Raw genomic sequence first — 8,720 nt, forward strand, 5'->3', positions numbered from 1 at the left:
TAAAAAAAAAACAAAACCCAAAATGAACTGCTGCAACCAGGGCCATGCCACCTCTTCATTGATGACGATATTTCAAGTTTGACCGTTGGAATCCCAACTTGTTGTTTCCCTCAGCTGTTTTGCTGCTTTAACAGATTTTCTTTAGAAAATTAACAGCATTATAATTGAACTGGGGCAATATGGGAGTGCAGTTAAGGTTAGTGCTCAGGGCCAGGCTCTTCCATGTGGAGTTTGCATGTTCTCCCCACATGTGCATAGGTTTCCTCTTGGTACTCTGTTTAGCCCCATTGTCCAAAAACTTGCATATAAGGTTAATCGATGGCATTAAATTGCCAATATATGAATTTGTGTGTGTGTGTGTGTGTGTGTGTGTGTGTGTGTGTGTGTGTGTGTGTGTGTGTGTGTGTGTGTGTGTGTGTGTGTGTGTGTGTGTGTGTGTTAAGCAGTTACATTTGACATGTCGCATGTGATTATATCAAATAGTATTACAGTTTGATAGACTTGCATTTTTTTAAATCAAAATCTGCACTAAAAATCAATGTAATCCTTCGCCGAGGTAGCTCAGATTGTTTTCCCGTCTTCTGATTACAAACACCTGAATAGTCATTACCAAGCCTCGCCCGTCCATGACGGGCATAACAGTGCACACGTTTTTGTTGAGTGTTCAAATAAAAGTTGCCACATGGTGTATTTGATTTTAAATTGACTGAAGAGCACACCATTCAACAAAATCAAAGTGACGCCATCCTCCAGTCAATATCAGTGAACTGCTGAGTTCTGGTCTCATGAAGCAGCTCAGTCATGCATTCAGGGATGTTTGCATTGACCAGCACTACTACCAGCACCACATATTGATTCTTTGTTGTAGATCTGGGTTGACACAGCTCTTAGTCTATTTGACACTGCATTATTTTTAATGGCATCTTTAGTGAGCAATGTTGTGGATGTCTTTGTTGTACAGCATTAGGAGAAATAAACCGACAGACATCATTTGTATGAGATGGCATCCCTCTGGCGCTCGGATCTTTCCTTTTTGCTGTCGACCTTCCTGGCCTCCCTATTGATGGCGCGTCCCTTCCCCTGAAAACCGCTGATTTAGATCGATTTATATTCCACATATTAGGTTTGTTCTCAGTCAAACAAGGCAAATCTCCACGTCCAATTGGCAAATGCAGGAGTCGTTCACCCATCATGTGCATTAAGACCCACAATCGACAGAAGCTGTACTGTAGCCAAACAGCCGCGTCCTTCCCGCACTGAGCGCAGCTCATAACATTACATCAGATGTAATTAACTTAGCGTGAGCCGTGAGGGGGTTTCCTCTTCTTTTCAGGCCGTGCTGGCTTAAGGTTTTATGAATTTGTTGCCAGGAGATAATAATGTACACATATTCTTCAGCTTGCAGTTTTACTTTTCCTCATGTGGTTAGATTCCTTGAAAAACACAAAGAGGGTAATCTTTCACCAAGGTCTTATTCATAGCCGCGAGCCAGCTTCACCACAGGGCCGGCTAATCAAGGTCTCGTCTGGCCCTCCGCTTACTGAAGCGCTTTTCTCTCAGGATGAAATAAATTCAGGTGCGTCACATATGATCTTCTTCTGAATAATCTGTTGGGAGGAAGATGGATTACTTGTCGGAGCGAAGTGTGTGAGGCTCCCTCATCCTAGTGTGTAGAGGATGCCACCTAAGACCCCGAGTTTTATTCTATCATGCTAAGCTCAAGCCCCTTTCCTCCAGTCGATTCTCTGATTCCTGCCTGGAGGCTATAGTATGTTTGACTTGCCTTCGATAGGATTAAGATCCGTGTATCATATCTGGATAAAGGCCGAGGCTACAGAGGTGCCTCAACTTGAGAGATTTCTTTACAATTGTCTCTACCTTTTATAGGAATGGGGTAAAAAAGGAAAGAGGGGGGAGGGAGGTGACAGAAATCAGCAAATAGGGTCAGTAGATGAGCTCCATTGCTTCTAATGACAGCGTCATCTATCACTGTCATGTGACGGCTCAGGGAGAAGAAGCCCGAATCTCTCTCAAGTTGGCCCCAGATGGCAGAAACTGGGCTTGCAGTACAGCGAAAGGCTTACTCTCTTGTGCAAACGAGGCAGAAAAGACACAACTGTGGAAAATCGCAGCATGAGATCCAGCGCTCAGAAACCTTTAGACTTTATATTGACACCATTTTTCATAACTGAGATTAGCCATTAGTTCTTGAAGCATGTTAAAGTAGCAAATTTGCTTCTGCTCTGACCGAGTAGGAGGTTGAAGTTCAAGTTTGTTGTATTTTGTCCAATTAAAATGGACCCCTGAATTTGTGCCACCAGTAGTTTAAAAAGCAACTTGGTTTTTCTTCCTAATGAACGGCGGTTCAGTTTGTGACCCAGCCTGGCCCAAAACCATCAAACACATGGCAGGAATGGTGAAACTGTTTTTTCAGGTCTTCTGTGATCGGCATGAACTCATCATTGTTAGTTTGGAAGAAACCGAGTGAAAAAAGCAAATTTAAAGGCCGACTTGCGGTGTAATTATGTCTTGTCCAGCTATACTGTTGTCGTGAAATCTAAGGTTTGATCATTTCACAGAGACAAATGGTGTATGAGGTCTCAGGATGTGTTGATCTGTTAGTGGGAAACACCCTACTGCTTCACGTTATGTTGAGAACTTGACATAGATTGTGATTACAGACATGCTACGACCTCTTTTGCTTTTTTTAATGTCATTCGCTCTGTGTGTTGTGACATTTTGATATTTGCACAAAACCTGTATACAAAACAGACATTCTCGTGACATTACCTTAACAGTGCTGACAAGGGGATTCTTTTATCCCACGCACAGTGTTTGCTCATGAATATCATTTGGACAAGGAAAAAATCATTTTGAAGCATTATGAAACAGTCCACTTCTGGCAGGATTTTTTTTTTTTTCCACATTGTTTTGTATGCTTATTATTCGAGCAGACAGGGCGAGGGGGAAAGAGAGAATTGACCTCCTCATAGCGTGGGTAGGAATTATCGCATTGAGAGGTGGTTAAAAGGTACAAAAGGCTTCAGCTCATTCCAAAAAAAGTCGATTGGATGTTGAAAAAGCAGCATCGACGCACTGGGTAAAAAGGATTCCACAGGACATAAAAAGTCCCACCTTTTCATAGAAGTGTTTCAGTTTTAGAAACTGTCTATTCCTCAGAAAAAAAGACAGACTGACACATAACACTCGTCTCAGTTTTAATAATTAGCACCGCCAGACTTTTATTTATCTGTGTATATTAATAACAGTCAGCTCACGCACAGCAGACAGATCCCATCATCGCTGTTCTCCGACCGTACATTTGGATTTACAGTCAACATGACCCCATGAGTGAAGCGCCCACATGTGTCTGCAAACAATTTTAGAAAATAACAAACACTAACAGGTCACATGAGAGATCGTCGCTCAACCTTACCGATGGCAGTCACACGGTGTCAGGCGGCGATTTGTAAAGAAGCCCGAATGAGGGATTGCTCGTTCAACATTGAGGTCATTAGGACATTCATTTTATAACACAATGTAAGGTTAAAAAAAACTGTAAATGATAAAATAAGCAAAAAGGAACAAATAGACAGTTGAAGGACATACCTTCTGGCATTTGTTTTCTGAAATATTCAAGTTTGAGCTCCACAAAATTCAGTTCTTAGCATGAGATGATGGGCCTCACTTACCAAGATTCTGTACAAGACAAACTGAATTGCAGGTTCACACAAACAGATTATATTCAGAATCGCAGCATGAGCACAAACAGTATTCAGATGAAAGGTTTGCGTGCATTGGATACTATTTAAACAAGTGCAATCTGCTGGAAACTGCATTGTTTATGTGTTTGGTTGCACAGATTTGACCATGACTGAATCAAGCTCTGAACACAAAACGTGACATTGTGGAGAACTTTACAAAAACATGGTGAAGATAATAATTAAAGTGATTAAATATGAATTTAAACATTTAAAAAAAGAAAATTGCAATATGGGAAACAATGCATTACAATGGTAAAGCTGTTGGGGGAAACAGAAAAGATTATTTAAAGATTGTAATGCCCAGGAGGGGATGTAGCACAGAAAATGCCAAATAATAAAATCTCTAAATAAAACCTCTGGGGAGCCAGTTGAGAAAATTCCTGCACGACAATAATAACTCCTCTATTGTCATAAAAGCCTCCCGATATTTTGTGCAATCTGATCTAAACTTTATAGATCAGCTTCCACATGGGTCTGACTGCAGTATGGATTTTGTGACTATTTTTAAAGTCACCTTTACGAGATCAGCGCAATGTGTGAGTTTCCATTTGCTATGCACCAGAGTTAGCTCCATGCTTTCTAGAAACTTTAAAATGTATTTATTTAATTTATTTTGATGTTTTCTCTGGTCTAGTTGTGATGTAGCTGTTACTGTGAGAAACAGATTTTGTGTCTCCTGTGATTAAAAAAGTGAAAATCAGCTAAAAGGGAGATGCATAAACTGGAGCGAGAGCAGAGCTTCATCCACCGCATGTAGCGATGCGTTCAAAATTATAATGAATAACTGTGATACAGAATGTGAAACCCACACAAAAAGCAGTATAAAATTAACCTTAATGGATTAGTGTGAGCGCAAACTGAGCCGTATATCCTGCCCTCTCTTTCTCTATGTGCCATTTTTCAGCGGAGAGGTCAGGTCGATATGATGTCTGTTTCACACGAGGTCAAGTCATAATTCATTCCAGTACCTCTAATAGCTATAAAGATTTTATCGTGGAGGTGTTTGGTTCCTGGGGTTGAGAATAATATTGCTGATATTTTTAATCCTCTTCTCAGGTCTGGTTTCACGGATGGTCAAAGGTTGTGCTTGTATTGTGCATTTAATGAATTACATGTCGTAAATAAATGCTCGACCTGGCCCCCGGGTTAATTAACCAAGACCTGAAACTGCATTTCCAACAAATATCAATTTGTGTAAAACAAAGAGTGAGTATATTTTTTTTAATATGTTTTCAGTTTGAAGACAACATGAACCACAGTTATTCTGCGTTTTACACAGAGAATGTGTAGTTTGTTAGCCCCCCCCCCCCCCTTCAGTTTTCAGGGTCCTTGATTTGTAAATATTATGAATCAATTTCCAAAGCCAAGAAAATATAAACCATAAATGTTGAAATTAATATGTTTTCTGAAAAATATCGGCTGTTTTTGAGTTTGATGACAGCAACTCATCTCAAAAAAATGGAACAGGGGCAACAAATGACTGGAAAAGCATATTATTACAAATAAAAAAAACAAACTGAAGAACCGAGTAGGTTACATGAACCAGGTCCCTGAGTATAAATGAAGCTCTTAAAAAGGGTAATAGCCTTCAGATATAAATATGGGAAAAGATTCACCAAACTGCAACAAACTGTCTTAAAATTGTGGAACAATTCCAGAAAAAAAAGTTCCTCAATTTAAAAATTAGAAGATTTTGAAGCTTGCAGCATTTAGAATGGAAAAACAAAACATTTTGAATTTCACGAGAGATCTCTGTGCTTTGCTCCATCAAGCAACTCTGCATTGAAAATAGGCTTTATTCTCAACTGAACACAGGAACAAGTTCAAAACAACACTGAGCGGTAACACAGGTCACCGAGCAGAGCGTAAGAAGACGCTGGTTTTAGTCACATTTAGCTAAATATGGGAAACTTTGGGGTTAAAAAAAAAGTGGCCATTGTGTTTTTCTGATGTTATGGGGTATGCCTCTTTTTGGGAAGTTCTTCATATTTTAGAATGACATTGAACCTCATACTGCTTCCATCACACAGACACACCCCTCAACAAAGCCCTTTCTCTCTGTGCATTCACGCCACTCCGTCACTGCAGTGTGCAGTTCTCCGCTGCAGCAATCAGGTCATGCAGCACACAAGAGGTTGCTCTCCAGTGGCAAAAAAAGAAATAAAATAAAATACTGGGTCCTATTATAGAGCGGCACAGCACGCACACTGCCGCCTCCAGACCCCCAGTCCTTGTGAACAAGCAGACAGATGTACCGACAGACTGACAGACAGAGCGGTGCCAGGGTGAAACTCCACCCTCCCTGGCACAGCGGAAGCAGAGCAGGATTGTGGGGCTGCACGCCGTTGTGTGCAGTGGGTTAAACACCTTATATGGCAACAACGCCAAACTGGAGAACTGCAGGCACGGCCGGAGCAAACCGGCACATCGGAACACATTAGAAAAGACACACACAGTGAGGATGAGTACATATGCTCTGGTGCATTCAGGGGTCATTCGGGAAACAGGTTTCTTGTGCGCTGCTGCAGCTGAGGCTCAAATGACATGTTTTCATGTTGCTGCCATCAGACCAAATGTTGCGTATTTTCTCATTTGAATTATGCATGTCTACTTTGATATATCCATCAAAGCCGTGGACTCAATATTCTGACCTCAATCAGAGATCTCCTGTGTCACTGCCTACAAAAATCATATAGAATAATTATCATAAAGTCAATGAGGAAAAGAACAAACAATCAAAGCGTACTATAATTTATGGCAACAGCTGTCAATTAAAGAAATGATGCTCACTGTTTTTTTAATATAGCATATATGCCTGAACTATAAAAGGTTTGCACAAAAACAAGCAATTTGGTATTACACACACTCTCATGTAGAAACAGATCTATTATTGGGCTGACAAAGGGTTGCACCTGACGCACAAAATAATACACATTATAGGTTCAGCTTCTGTTTGCCTTCATGTTTATAGATTAATGCATGACATCCAACATCTCTTAGTTTCAAGACTTTCATAAGCAGATTTCACTACCACATGTTTTTTGGCTTTGCACATTTTATTCCAAATTTTTTCTGAATCTCTTCTTTTGCTCATTTTTCCCTGCTGATTTGATTTTGAGATACATCTTCACCCAGGATTCTTTTTTTCTATTAGGACGAATTCTGATGTATTTTCTGTTGCATTTCAATTTGTTTGTTGATTTCTCCCAATAGCAGGCCCAACTCTTGTAGAGGGTGGTACAAAAACAATCCCATTCCCAGCTGGTTATTCGTGTATAAACGGGGCCCAAGAGTGTTTGACTCTAAACAGCATCAGACTGGATAAGGCAGCCGTCAGGAGCACAGTATAGCATCTATACTCTACTGTACTTGAACACGAGCAGCACTGACACACTGTTGACTCACCTCCGTTTTTTTAAGCATCAGCAGTTGTACGATTTCACAATTTCGTAATGTAGCATTTGCCACCTTTTCATTTCACTGCAGGCCTCCACAAAAGAAAACCCCTGTTTATTAGACTTTATATTGCTTGTCTGTTATTGGAGTTGTTAGTATTATTGTTTGGAGCTCAGATGCTGAGGTGCTTGCCGGGTTGGGGTTGCATTTAATATGCACTCAGTGCTTTTATGTGCATTCGATGAAGAGGTTAGACAGTAAATACATTATGATCCTCTTCCCGCAGCATGCTGCCGCAATCACCTCTTATATTTCTTAGAAAGACTTGAAGCAGGATTTGCTCTAACAGACGAATTACTCAGTCTGATCTCTAAACACCCTCCAGGTCCCATTTCCTCCGACGCTGAACTCCGCAGTGATTCCATGCATCAGCAGTTATTTTGAAAACAAAAGACAAGCATGACCTATAAGAAAAACCCGGAGACAGTTTTGTTGTTTTAGTCTCACTTTCGTTAAAATGTTGTGTCAGTTTTAATGTGTTCACAGCGGAAACAAACAAAAAAAATGTGCCTTTCCCTGCCTGCGAGGGAAACAGTGATAGCATGTTAGCCTTTAAAGCAGCTGAGCTGGCTGACCTTTGGGCTGCAGATACATGGAGCCACTTAACATCAAGTGTTGCAAGCTCGCCTGTTTATTTCTTCTTTTTTTTTTTTTTCAGGATGTTACAAGAAAACCACATTCATTCCATTATAAGTGTTGTTAAGTGGAAAGCCTCACAGCAGGGAGGAAAGAAATGGAAATCAAACAGAAAATCCAATGTCACATGGAATCACTGCCCACATGAGAGGAACGAAATGGGTCTTTATGTTGGAGGGAAACAAAAAAAAGCACAACAAGCAAAACTTACACTGGAGAAAAGCTGCTTATCTGTTTTCGTTTCCTGCTCTTTCTCCTGGTTCCCATGGCAGTGCTGTGTTTGGATGAGCACCTGACTCACGGTCGCTCTCCGGGCTGTGGGGGTGTTATTAGAGAGCCAAGCCAGATGCCCTCTCCCCAGGTAGCCCACTACATACTGTACCTCTTCCAGTCCTCTTCCTACACAAACTGTCCACCGGCCTCCTAACACGGATGCGCCGCAGAGCTACCCCATGGTTCCTGCTGTTTTAATTATTTTTATTTTTTTCACTCAAAGGAGGGCCGATAAGGAGGCCTCGGGTGGTTTCACCAGATCACTGTGTACCTGAAAACATCAGGTCAAAGGCTCAAGAGAGAAAACTCACACCAGCGATGGCTATTATGCCTTTTTTATGGCCTTTGGCACATAAAATTATAGGATTCCCTCTGGTGTAGAAGTGGCTGATACTAGAATCAGCATTTTTATACATTTGAAATAGAAACATATAAAATACATCACTCGCTATCGATGCTCCTCGTGCGCAAAATTTTTCTTGCGGTTTCTCAGAGGTTCACGACTTGAAGGTGGAAAACAGCTGCTTTAAAGTAAGACGTTGCAGGCAGGCTGTGTGCAGAGAGCAGATGGCGTAATGAGCTCTACTGTAA

Source organism: Salarias fasciatus, chromosome 14 (assembly GCF_902148845.1).
Source record: "Salarias fasciatus chromosome 14, fSalaFa1.1, whole genome shotgun sequence".
NCBI lineage: Eukaryota > Metazoa > Chordata > Actinopteri > Blenniiformes > Blenniidae > Salarias > Salarias fasciatus.